The 13,595-nt window shown below is 44.8% G+C and overlaps 4 non-coding genes across 4 annotated transcripts; 2 read left to right on the forward strand and 2 right to left on the reverse strand.

Annotated features, from left to right (window-relative positions):
* The first annotated feature begins 5,149 nt into the window (after nucleotides 1-5,149).
* On the forward strand, nucleotides 5,150-5,263 carry LOC140286328 (U5 spliceosomal RNA). The gene has a single exon (XR_011911166.1). It is a non-coding gene; the product is annotated as a U5 spliceosomal RNA (small nuclear RNA).
* A 316-nt stretch (nucleotides 5,264-5,579) lies between these two features.
* Nucleotides 5,580-5,770, forward strand: LOC140286299 (U2 spliceosomal RNA). The gene has a single exon (XR_011911139.1). It is a non-coding gene; the product is annotated as a U2 spliceosomal RNA (small nuclear RNA).
* Nucleotides 5,771-8,404: 2,634 nt separating this feature from the next.
* Nucleotides 8,405-8,595, reverse strand: LOC140286300 (U2 spliceosomal RNA). Its single transcript, XR_011911140.1, has one exon. It is a non-coding gene; the product is annotated as a U2 spliceosomal RNA (small nuclear RNA).
* Nucleotides 8,596-8,911: 316 nt separating this feature from the next.
* Nucleotides 8,912-9,025, reverse strand: LOC140286340 (U5 spliceosomal RNA). The gene has a single exon (XR_011911177.1). It is a non-coding gene; the product is annotated as a U5 spliceosomal RNA (small nuclear RNA).
* Nucleotides 9,026-13,595: the final 4,570 nt, after the last annotated feature.

Here is a 13,595-nt window from a genome sequence, read left to right on the forward strand (position 1 = left end):
TGCAGTTTGATATTCGAAAATTTTCTTTCATGTTTTCTAGCAATTATTGATGGACATTCAGACCGTCTTGCAGCTGAACACCTCCGCTCCCACTTTTGATGGTGTATAGTCGGGCTTTCGAGCCTTTTCTTCCCCGGTTTTTACAAATTATGGTTGGACATTCAGACCTTCTTGCAGCCGAAAACCTCCACTCCCTCTTTTGATCATACATTGTCGGGCATTCGCACCTTTTCTTACCCGCTTTTTACAAACCATGGTCGGACTTTCACACCTTTTAGTAGCCGAACAACTCCGCTCCCGCTATTGATTGTGTACAGTCGGGAATTTTAACCTTTTCTTACCCGCTTTTTACCAACTATGGTTGGACATTCACACCTTCTTACAGCAGAACACCTCCGCTCCCTGTTTTGATTATGTATGGTTTGACATTCGCACCTTCTCTCACCCGCCTTTTACTATGGTCGGCCATTCACAGCTTCCTCTCCACCATACTTGTATGGTGGGATATTCATACCCACTTGCATCCGAAGACCTCCGCCCCCACTTTTGTTGATATTTAGTCGGTCATTCGCACCTTACCCGCTTTTGGCAAACTATGGCCTTCTTGCAGCCAAACACCTCTGATCTCGCTTTTGATGATGTAAGGTTGGGCATTCAGACCTTGCTTCACCTGCTTTTCACCAAATATAGTCGGACATTCACACCCACTTGCATCCGAAGACCTCCGCCCCAAATTTTGTTGATATTTAGTCGGACATTCGCACCTTACCCGCTTTTGGCAAACTATGGCCTTCTTGCAGCCAAACACCTCTGATCTCGCTTTTGATGATGTAAGGTTGGGCATTCAGACCTTGCTTCACCTGCTTTTCACCAAATATAGTCGAACATTCACACCTTCTTGCAGCCGAACACTTCCGCTCCACCTTTTAGTGTTCTATCACACCTTTTTTTCACCGCATTTTATACATTATGGTTGGAAATTTTCAACCACTCTCATCCGAAGACCTCTCCTCCCGCTTTTGTTAATATATTTGAACTTTAGTCGGACATTCAAACCTTCTTGCAGCTGAACCACCTCCGCTCCCTGTTTTGATCATATATGGTCTGGCAATACTACCTTTTCTTACCCGTTTGTGAGTAATTATGGCTGGACATTCACACCTACTTGCAGCCGAACACAACCTCTCTCGCTTTTGATGATGTATGGACCGGCATTCTTACCTTTTCTAACACATTTTTCAGCAATTATGGTCGGAGATTCACACCTACTCACAGCCGAACAACTCCGCTCCCGCATTTGATGGTGTATAGTCGGGCATTCTCACCCTTTCTCATCAGCTTTTTGCAAATTATGATCTGACATTCACACCTACTTGCAGTCGAACAGCTCTGCTCCCGCTTTTGATTATGTATGGTTGGATATTCGAACCTTTTCTTAACTGCTTTTTACAAACTTTGGTTGGACGTTCACACCTTCTTGTAGCCGAACACATGCACTCCTGCTTTTGATGATGTATGGTTGGGCATTCGCACCTTTTTTTTACCCATTTTTCAGGTATTATGGGTGGACATTCACACCTTCTTGTAGCTGAACACCTCCTCTCCCACTTATGATCATGTGTGGTTTGATTTTTGAAAATTTTCTTTCATGTTTTCTAGCAATTATTGATGGACATTTAGACCTTCTTGCAGCTGAACACCACCTCTCCCGATTTTGATTATGTATGGACCGGCATTTTTACCTTTTCTAACACATTTTTCAGCAATTATGGTTGGAGATTCACACCTACTCACAGCCGAACAACTCCGCTACCGCATTTGATGGTGTATAGTCGGGCATTCTCACCCTTTCTCATCAGCTTTTTGCAAATTATGATCTGACATTCACACCTACTTCCAGTCGAACAGCTCTGCTCCCGCTTTTGATTATGTTTGGTTAGATATTCGAACCTTTTCTTAACTGCTTTTTACAAACTTTGGTCGGACGTTCACAATATCTTGCAGCCGAACACCTCCGCTTCCGCTTTTGATGGTGTATATTCGGGCATACGAACGTTTTCTTACCCGCTTTTTACAAACCAAGGTCGGACTTTCACACCTTCTCTTAGCTGAACAACTCCGCTCCCTCTTTTGATTGTGTACAGTCGGGTAATTTAACCTTTTCTTACCCGCTTTTTACCATCTATGGTCGGACATTCACACCGTCTTACAGCGGAACACCTCCGCTCCCTCTTTTGATGATGTATGGTTAGGCATTCGCACCTTTTCTTACCCATTTTTCAGTAATTATGGGTAGACATTCACACCTTCTTGCAGCTGAACACCTCCGCTCCCACTTTTGATGGTGTATAGTCGGGCTTTCGAGCCTTTTCTTCCCCGGTTTTTACAAATTATGGTTGGACATTCAGACCTTCTTGCAGCCGAAAACCTCCACTCCCTCTTTTGATCATACATTGTCGGGCATTCGCACCTTTTCTTACCCGCTTTTTACAAACCATGGTCGGACTTTCACACCTTTTAGTAGCCGAACAACTCCGCTCCCACTATTGATTGTGTACAGTCGGGTATTTTAACCTTTTCTTACCCGCTTTTTACCAACTATGGTTGGACATTCACACCTTCTTACAGCAGAACACCTCCGCTCCCTTTTTTGATTATGTATGGTTTGACATTCGCACCTTCTCTCACCCGCCTTTTACTATGGTCGGCCATTCACAGCTTCCTCTCCACCATACTTGTATGGTGGGATATTCACACCCACTTGCATCCGAAGACCTCCGCCCCCACTTTTGTTGATATTTAGTCGGTCATTCGCAGCTTACCCGCTTTTGGCAAACTATGGCCTTCTTGCAGCCAAACACCTCTGATCTCGCTTTTGATGATGTAAGGTTGGGCATTCAGACCTTGCTTCACCTGCTTTTCACCAAATATAGTCGGACATTCACACCTTCTTGCAGCCGAACACTTTAGTGTTCTATGAGGCATTCACATATTTTTTTTCACCGTATTTTATAGATTATGGTTGGAAATTCTCACCCACTCTCATCCGAAGACCTCTCCTCCCGCTTTTGTTAATATATAGTCGGGCATTCGAACCTTTTCTTACCCGCTTTTTACAAATTATGGTCGAACATTCACACCTACTTGCAGCTGAATACTTCCGCTCCACCTTTTAGGTATGTAGGGTTGGCATTTGCACCTCTTTTTATACTGATTGCTGAAGAATAAGTTGTTCTTTCTCAAACTACAAATTTTTTTTAATTGTTGAAACTTGATTTGAAGTGGATAAATAAGGAGGACAAACAGTTTTAAGTCAGGCTGATAGAAGGAATTAATTTTATAGCAAAATCTGTATTTCGTCATATGTCGAGAGATGCTTATTGCTGAAGAAGTTCTTTCTCATTCTACAAAGTACAACGTTGTTTATCGTTGAAACTTGATTAGACATGAATAAATATGAAGGACAAAGCAGTCTTAACTTGGTTTGAGTTAATGAATTCGTTTTATAGGAGAATCCGAATTCGTGCATAACTCATAAAATAGAGCTTATTTTCGGATTCCTGAAGAATGAGTCTGGTTCTTTCTCATAATACAAAGTTTGTTGTTTATTGTTGAAACTTCATCAGAAGTGAAGAAATAAATGAATGCCTATCAACAAATGTGGGATCTAATCTCTAGTGCTTCCTCTAAAATAATTTCCTTTCTCAATTTAGAAATGTGTGTGTGTAAGTCACAACACCCGTGACACCAAAACGGCTTTCTTTTCTCTACACTCTGCACTATGAGCACACACACCAAATCAGAAAGGGTTTTTTCTCTCTTTTCTACATTATGGACTGTGGGGACACAAAACCGCTCTCTCTCTTTTTTTTTTTTTATCGTGTGCCAGGGCGTTGTCTCACGTATTAGATTATGCTTAAGATACGAATGGGTTTATCAGTCACATCAGAATCCATACATACTGATCCTCCCGTAATAAAATGGTCGGATCTTATCAAACACACTTTGTTTCTTGTGACAATCAAGTCAGCGAAACAGCGTATACACGTCAAGACACTGAATCAAGTTTGCCACAAGAACTCATAAGTTTGGCAGTATTGCTCTGCCGTCAGCAATCATACACCCATTTTATTTTCGTGAGACATGTGCAAGCACCTGTTCATCTACTGTTCTATCACTATGAATTAGTGATCTATTATCAATAAGGATACTTCTACAACTACTATCAAAGTATGTCCGGACTTCTTATGTTGTCAGTTGCTATATATGAATAAGTGGGTAGCTACTGACAAGCATTAAGCATGTCACACAGCCCAAACATATAACATTTCAGGACACACCACACAGTTAACAACCACAGTGAAGCGTGTCAAAGCCCAGACATGTAACATTCAACAGGACACTTACACAACACATTCAAATCAAACAGTCAGACAACATACAAGAACATATACCCCAGCCGGCATTGCTCCCTGCCTATTTTCGTACAGCACACTATGTGTGCGCACACCTTTATTCACAAACTCTTCAACTTATACTCTTTTACCGAAGCTGCTACAGCTCGATTGGCCGAATACCCTTTGATCCTATTTCGGTGAATTTGACATCTGCCTTACATGTAACAGATTAGCGGTTTAGCAGTTTTAATTTAGTTTGAGTGAAGGAATTCATTTTATAGCAAAATCCGAAATCGTGAAGAACTCATGAAAGTAAGCTTATTCTCGGATTCCTGAAACTTTAGATTTGCTCTTTCTTTTACTGCAAAGTACAACGTTGTTTTTTTTTTGTTTAAATCTTTCTAGACATGGTAAATATGAAGGACAAAGCAGTTTTAACATAGTTTGAGTGAAGGAATTCATTTTATAGATAAAATCCCAAGAGTCTGCTGAGAAAAGAGAGTGAATGCGAAGTAGACTTTAACACGGCTCTGGGAGCGAGCCGAGTGTGGGCTAACCGGGAGAATTGCTTGAAAGAAACGCGACACCGAATGAGCGGTCAGAACAAAGCCTCAATACGGTGTTCCCGTGGTGTTTTTGTTGCTGCCTTGTCGATTGCACAGGGGCAAGCGTTTCATCCAAGCAACGCTCACCATGGGGAAGGTGGCTATGCCAACTAGCCTGATGCCCTGCTCCCGCAGTGACGGATAATCGTACTCTGGTTTCTCTTCATAACGTACAAGTCTTTCGCCTTTTACTAAAGACTTCTGTGGAGAGCAGCACTAATGAGTTGTTTCTATTTTTGGCAGGCTTTACCTTTGCGGGTGAAGCCCTTTCTGTCTGTGCAAAAGAAATCTTGTTACTGTGCAGAGTGACTTCTCTGAGTAGAGTCGCCTTACTTGTTGCGACTGTGCCGATGTTCGAAGCTGGAGTGCAAAGTTGTTGCTTGAATGGTGCTTGCTGGAGCGTGCGGGAGTGCAAAGTTATACCATTTAAAAGGGCTGAAGAGTGCTCAGTGCAGCAGGTGGGCGGAGGTGCAAAGTGACACTCTGGCCACCTATGGCCATAAAAAGAACAGGGGTGTTAGCGGACAAGTGCGCATTGTGCCAGGAAGGGCCCTCGGACGTGAACCAGTGGACAGTTGTCGCTTCTCGGCCTTTTGGCTAAGATCAAGTGTAGTATCTGTTCTTATCAGTTTAATATCTGATATGTCCTCTATACGAGGACTACATATTAAATGGATTTTTAGCAATAGGAGTTGAAAAAGTAGCTTGCTCCGTTCACTCCAAGCATTGACCCCGTACTGCAGTGCCGCTGGGAACGGTGCGCTCTTCTCTACTCTTGTGAAAAAGCAAACAGCGGTGCAGGATGCAAGTTTCAGGGAGCCCAAGATGAAACTTTCTTTTAGTCTGCTGAGAAAAGAGAGTGAATGCGATGTAGACTTTAACCCGGCTATGGGAGCGAGCCGAGTGTCGGCTAACCGGGAGAATTGCTTGAAAGAAACGCCATACCAAATGAGCGGTCTGAACAAAGCCTCAATACGGTGTTCCCGTTGTGTTTTTGTTGCTGCCGCTGTTTGCTTTTTCACAAGAGCGCACCTGTTGAGGGGGGCTCTGGGGGGGCCTGGGTGATGGTGGGTCTCAGGCCCGGGCTGCTGCGACTGGTGTGACCGGGTGGTTTGTTTGTATGTTTTTTGTTGTTGTTTGTTTGTTTTTTGTAGAGGTCCTCCGGAGTGGGGTTGGGTTGAGTGGGGTGGGGCGGGATGGGTACCTTCTGGGGGTACAGTAGCTCCCAGAATATGGTCGCTGCAGGCCCCGAGCCTGGTGGACATCAGGCCCTCCTGTCCTGTGTTGGCTCCCTTTTAAAAAGTACAGAACTTAGAACAGGTCTAGTCCCTGGCTTTCGGCAGAACTGTCTTCTTTACTTTTTTTTTTTTTCCCCTTATCGTGTTCAGCATTATGGCAGCAGAATTGTAGTCTGAATACCTTTGATGCCAAACAGATTTGCTTTGCCAAGGGAAGTTTTATAAATGTAAAGCTCCCCTTGATGCCCATTTATTTATTTCTGTTTACAATATATGACATGTAATAGAACTGAACCGGACCGGGGGACAAGGAAAGAAGAAGAGGAAAGAAGAGAAAAACAGAACATACATCGCATACAACACAGCTGTGGATATAGATGACCTGAGACGACATGATAATACATCAACTGCTTAGCGACCATGCTACTGGACTAATGAATGTGGTTGTGTGTGTGTGAGAACATGCAACACCCATGGCACAGGACCTACATGATAACCGTGCTTAGTTATGAGTGTATAAGCGTACAGGGCCACAATCCACAGCCCCCCCAAGCAATCAGAAGCAGGCAGAGAGGGCCACAAGACCCAGGCCACCAGCAGCCCCCACAGAGCACAGAACCCAGGAAGCCCACCGCAGGGGCAACCACGCATCCACCCAGAAGACTGCAGAGGAAGCCCCCGGAAAGAGCCCCCATAAGCATAGGGCAGAGGCCCTCCGGGAGCCAGGGGCAACAGCCCACCGACGTCGCCAGGCCCCAGCCGCCCAGACATGGGCCGTGCACTGGATCCGGGCCCCAGGAGCCCGAGCGCCCCCAAACCCCCCGACAGAGGCCCCACCCAATACCCAGGAGGGCCAAGCGCCCCAGACAGCCACACAGTGGGTCAGCGCCTGCCCCAGCACCCCTGGCCAAGTGCCCTGGGAGTCAAGACGTGCCCACAGGTGGGTGAAGTCGCGAGCAGCGGAGAGAGGCCACGCCGCCCCCCCCATCGGGAGAAGCCCAGGCAGGCCAGGCGACAGCAAGTCCAAGATCCAGGCCCAATCATTACCACACACACTTTCATGTCCCATACATCCACACGTCCTCCCTCCCTCGACTCCGCTGGGGTGTAGTGCAGCGGGCACACCAGGGGGCCAGCAGCCCCCCAGCCACCACAGACCCCAAACCAGCAGAACAATTAATTAATCCTCCTGGCCCCTCCCGCCCCGAGCAGCAACCAGGAAGCAGGGGTGTGCGAAGAAGACCCCTCCCCTCACCCTTCTGGCTCTTCAATATTTTCTAATAGTGAGCAATTAAAATTGAGGGGCAGCCAAACTTGTAGAACTGGGAGCGTGGCCCTCTGGGCAGCCTACATACCCAAAGAGCCCCGCCCACCAGATGCCACTCAGTGTAACCACCCCCCAAGACCTAATGTGTGTGTGTGAGTGTGTTTGATAAGTAGTAATGTCTAAGGTGTAATTAAAACAGGGGTGGGAACTGCAGAGTGCAACTACTGCAGAGTCCACTACACCCCACCGAACACACACGCCCCCAAAACCCTTCATGTGTGAGTGTGTGCTGTGTACAGGAGCCAGAAGGGAGAATGGGGATATACACTGGGGGCAGCCAGGGACTGGCTGCAATAGGCATCCCCGCTACCAGGGAGCCAACACAGGACAGGAGGGCCTGATGTCCACCAGGCTCGGGGCCTGCAGCGACCATATTCTGGGAGCTACTGTACCCCCAGAAGGTACCCATCCCGCCCCACCCCACTCAACCCAACCCCACTCCGGAGGACCTCTACAAAAAACAAACAAACAACAACAAAAAACAAACAAACAAACCACCCGGTCACACCAGTCGCAGCAGCCCGGGCCTGAGACCCACCATCACCCAGGCCCCCCCAGAGCCCCCCTCAACAGGTGCGCTCTTGTGAAAAAGCAAACAGCGGCAGCAACAAAAACACAACGGGAACACCGTATTGAGGCTTTGTTCTGACCGCTCATTTGGTATGGCGTTTCTTTCAAGCAATTCTCCCGGTTAGCCGACACTCGGCTCGCTCCCATAGCCGGATTAAAGTCTACATCGCATTCACTCTCTTTTCTCAGCAGACTAAAAGAAAGTTTCATCTTGGGCTCCCTGAAACTTGCATCCTGCACCGCTGTTTGCTTTTTCACAAGAGTAGAGAAGAGCGCACCGTTCCCAGCGGCACTGCAGTACGGGGTCAATGCTTGGAGTGAACGGAGCAAGCTACTTTTTCAACTCCTATTGCTAAAAATCCATTTAATATGTAGTCCTCGTATAGAGGACATATCAGATATTAAACTGATAAGAACAGATACTACACTTGATCTTAGCCAAAAGGCCGAGAAGCGACAACTGTCCACTGGTTCACGTCCGAGGGCCCTTCCTGGCACAATGCGCACTTGTCCGCTAACACCCCTGTTCTTTTTATGGCCATAGGTGGCCAGAGTGTCACTTTGCACCTCCGCCCACCCGCTGCACTGAGCACTCTTCAGCCCTTTTAAATGGTATAACTTTGCACTCCCGCACGCTCCAGCAAGCACCATTCAAGCAACAACTTTGCACTCCAGCTTCGAACATCGGCACAGTCGCAACAAGTAAGGCGACTCTACTCAGAGAAGTCACTCTGCACAGTAACAAGATTTCTTTTGCACAGACAGAAAGGGCTTCACCCGCAAAGGTAAAGCCTGCCAAAAATAGAAACAACTCATTAGTGCTGCTCTCCACAGAAGTCTTTAGTAAAAGGTGAAAGACTTGTACGTTATGAAGAGAAACCAGAGTACGATTATCCGTCACTGCGGGAGCAGGGCATCAGGCTAGTTGGCATAGCCACCTTCCCCATGGTGAGCTTTGCTTGGTTGAAACGCTTGCTCCCCCCCCCCCCCCCCCCTTGCTCCTCGGCTGACCAAGTAGGAACAATCGGGCCCTATTCGATGGCTGCCTTGTCTTTTACTCTGTGCAAAAGACAAGGCAGCAACAAAAACACCACGGGAAAACCGTATTGAGGCTTTGTTCTGACCGCTCATTCGGTGTCGCGTTTCTTTCAAGCAATTCTCCCGGTTAGCCCGCACTCGGCTCGCTCCCAGAGCCGTGTTAAAGTCTACTTCGCATTCACTCTCTTTTCTCAGCAGACTCTTGGGATTTTATCAATAAAATGAATTCCTTCACTCAAACTATGTTAAAACTGCTTTGTCCTTCATATTTACCATGTCTTGAAAGATTTAAACAAAAAAACCAACGTTGTACTTTGCAGTAAAAGAAATAGCAAATCTAAAGTTTCAGGAATCCGAGAATAAGCTTACTTTCATGAGTTCTTCACGATTTCGGATTTTGCTATAAAATGAATTCCTTCACTCAAACTAAATTAAAACTGCTAAACCGCTAATCTGTTACATGTAAGGCAGATGTCAAATTCACCGAATTAGGATTATTCGGTATTCGGCCAATCGAGCTGTAGCAGCTTCGGTAAAAGAGTATAAGTTGAAGAGTTTGTGAATAAAGGTGTGCACACACATAGTGAGCTGTAGGAAAATAGGCAGGGAGCAATGCCGGCTGGGGTATATGTTCTTGTATGTTGTCTGACTGTTTGATTTGAATGTGTTGTGTAAGTGTCCTGTTGAATGTTACATGTTTGGGCTTTGACACTTCACGGTGGTTGTTAACTGTGTGGTGTGTCCTGAAATGTTATATGTTTGGGCTGTGTGACATGCTTAATGCTTGTCAGTAGCTACCCACTTATTCATATATAGCAACTGACAACATAAGAAGTCTGGACATACTTTGATAGTAGTTGTAGAAGTATCCTTATTGATAATAGATAAACTAATTCATAGTGATAGAACAGTAGATGAACAGGTGCCTGCACATGTCTCACGAAAATAAAATGGGTGTATGATTGCTGACGGCAGAGCAATACTGCCAAACTTATGAGTTCTTGTGGCAAACTTGATTCAGTGTCTTGACGTGTATACGCTGTTTCGCTGACTTGATTGTCACAAGAAACAAAGTGTGTTTGATAAGATCCGACCATTTTATTACGGGAGGATCAGTATGTATGGATTCTGATGTGACTGATAAACCCATTCGTATCTTAAGCATAATCTAATACGTGAGACAACGCCCTGGCACACAATCAAAAAAAAAAAGAGAGAGCGGTTTTGTGTCCCCACAGTCCATAATGTAGAAAAGAGAGAAAAAAGCCTTTCTGATTTGGTGTGTGTTCTCACAGTGCAGAGTGTAGAGAAAAGAGAGAAAAGAAAGCCGTTTTGGTGTCACGGGTGTTGTAACTTACACACACACATTTCTGAATTGAGAAAGGAAATTATTTTAGAGGAAGCACTAGAGTTTAGATCCCACATTTGTTGATAGGCATTCATTTATTTCTTCACTTCTGATGAAGTTTCAACAATAAACAACAAACTTTGTATTATGAGAAAGAACCAGACTCATTCTTCAGGAATCCGAAAATAAGCTCTATTTTACGAGTTATGCACGAATTCGGATTCTCCTATAAAACCTTAACTCTAACCAAGTTAAGACTGCTTTGTCCTTCATATTTATTCATGTCTAATCAAGTTTCAACGATAAACAACGTTGTACTTTGTACTTCTTCAGCAATAAGCATCTCTCGACATATGACGAAATACAGATTTTGCTATAAAATTAATTCCTTCTATCAGCCTGACTCAAAACTGTTTGTCCTCCTTATTTATCCACTTCAAATCAAGTTTCAACAATTAAAAAAATGTTGTAGTTTGAGAAAAAACAACTTAATCTTAAGCAATCAGTAGGGTAAGAAAGGGTAAGAAAAGGTGCAAATGCCAACCATACATCACTAAAAGGTGGAGCGGAAGTATTCGGCTGCAAGTAGGTGCGAATGCCTGACAATGTATGATCAAAAGAGGGAGCGGAGGTTTTCGGCTGCAAGGTCTGAATGTCCAACCATAATTTGTAAAAACCGGGGAAGAAAAGGCTCGAAAGCCCGACTATACACCATCAAAAGCGGGAGCGGAGGTGTTCGGCTGCAAGTAGGTGTGAATGTTCGACCATAATTTGTAAAAAGCGGGTAAGAAAAGGTTCGAATGCCCGACTATATATTAACCAAAGCAGGAGGAGAGGTCTTCGGATAAGAGTGGGTGAGAATTTACAACCATAATCTATAAAATGCGGTGAAAAAAAAGGTGTGAATACCCCATAGAACACTAAAAGGTAGAGCGGAAGTGTTCGGCTGCAAGAAGGTGTGAATGTCTGACCATAGTTTGTAAAAAGCGGGTAAGAAAAGGTTCGAATTCCCGAACATACACCATCAAAGGAGGGAGCGGAGGTGTTCCGCTGTAAGAAGGTGTGAATGTCCGACCATAGTTGGCAAAAAGCAGGTAAGAAAAGGTTAAAATACCCGATTGTACACAATCAATAGCGGGAGCAGAGTTGTTCCGCTACTAAAAGGTGTGAAAGTCCGACCTTGGTTTGTAAAAAGCGGGTAAGAAAAGGTTCGTATGCCCGAATATACACCATCAAAAGCGGAAGCGGAGGTGTTCGGCTGCAAGATATTGTGAACGTCCGACCAAAGTTTGTAAAAAGCAGTTAAGAAAAGGTTCGAATATCTAACCAAACATAAGAATGAGTCTTTTCCGCTGTAGAATGCCCGACTATACACCATCAAATGCGGGAGCGGAGGTGTTCGGCTCTGAGTAGGTGTGAATATCCGACCATAATTGCTGAAGAATGTGTTAGAAAAGGTAAGAATGCTGGACCATACATCATCAAAAGCGGTAGAGATGGTGTTCGGCTGCAAAAAGGTGTGACTGTTCGACTAAAGTTTGTAAAAAGTGGGTAAGACAAAGTGCGAATGCCTGACAATGTATGATCAAAAGCGGGAGCGGAGGTGTTCAGCTGCAAGAAGGTCTGAATGTCCATCAATAATTGCTAGAAAACATGGAAGAGAATTTTCGAATATCAAACCGCACATGATCATAAGCGGGAGAGGAGGTGTTAAAATGCAAAAAGGTGTGAATGTCCACCCATAATTACTGCAAAATGGGTAAGAAAAGGTACGAATGCCCAACCATACATCATCAAAAGCAGGAGTGGATGTGTTCGGCTACAAGAAGGTTTTAATGTCCGACCATAGTTTGTAAAAAGCGGGTAAGAAAAGGTTCGAATGCCCGAACATACACCATCAAAAGAGGGAGCGGAGGTGTTCCACTGTAAGAAGGTAAGAATGTCTGACCATAGTTGGTAAAAAGCGGGTAAGAAAAGGTGAAAATACCCGACTGTACACAATCAATAGCGGGAGCGGAGTTGTTTGGCTACTAAAAGGTGTGAAAGTCCGACCCTGGTTTGTAAAAAGCGGGTAAGAGAAGGTGCGAATGCCCGACAATGTATGATCAAAAGAGGGAGCGGAGGTTTTCGGCTGCAAGAATGTCTGAATGTCCAACAATAATTTTGTAAAAACCGGGGAAGAAAAGGCTCGAAAGCCCGACTATACATCATCAAAAGCGGGAGCGGAGGTGTTCAGCTGCAAGAAGGTCTGAATGTCCATCAATAATTGCTAGAAAACATGAAAGAAAATTTTCGAATATCAAAGCACACATCATCATAAGCGGGAGAGGAGGTGTTCAGCTGCAAGAAGGTGTGAATGTCCGACCATAGTTTGTAAAAAATGGGTAAGAAAAGGTGCGAATGCTCAACCATACATCATCAAAAGCAGGAGTGGATGTTTTCGGCTAAAAGAAGTTTTGAATGTCCGACTATAGTTCGTAAAATGCGGGTAAGAAAAGGTTCGAATGCCCGAACATACACCATCAAAAGAGGGAGCGGAGGTGTTCCGCTGTAAGACGGTGTGAATGTCCAACAATAGTTGGTAAAAAGCGGGTAAGAAAAGGTTAAAATACCCGACTGTACACAATCAATAGCGGGAGCGGAGTTGTTCGGCTACAAGAAGGTGTGAAAGTCCGACCATGGTTTGTAAAAAGCGGGTAAGAAAAGGTGCGAATGCCCGACAATGTATGATCAAAAGAGGGAGTGGAGGTTTTCGGCTGCAAGAAGGTCTGAATGTCCAACCATAATTTGTAAAAACCGGGGAAGAAAAGGCTCGAAAGCCCGACTATACACCATCAAAAGTGGGAGCGGAGGTGTTCAGCTTCAAGACGGTCTGAATGTCCATCAATAATTGCTAGAAAACATGAAAGAAAATTTTCGAATATCAAACTGCACATGATCATAAGCAGGAGAGGAGGTGTTCAGCTGCAAGAAGGTGTGAATGTCTACCCATAATTACTGAAAAATGGGTAAGAAAAGGTGCGAATGCCTAACCATACATCATCAAAAGAGGGAGCGGAGGTGTTCCGCTGT

The sequence above is a fragment of the Leuresthes tenuis genome, unplaced genomic scaffold, assembly GCF_036924035.1.
Source record: "Leuresthes tenuis unplaced genomic scaffold, fLeuTen1.0.hap1 SCAF_83, whole genome shotgun sequence".
NCBI lineage: Eukaryota > Metazoa > Chordata > Actinopteri > Atheriniformes > Atherinopsidae > Leuresthes > Leuresthes tenuis.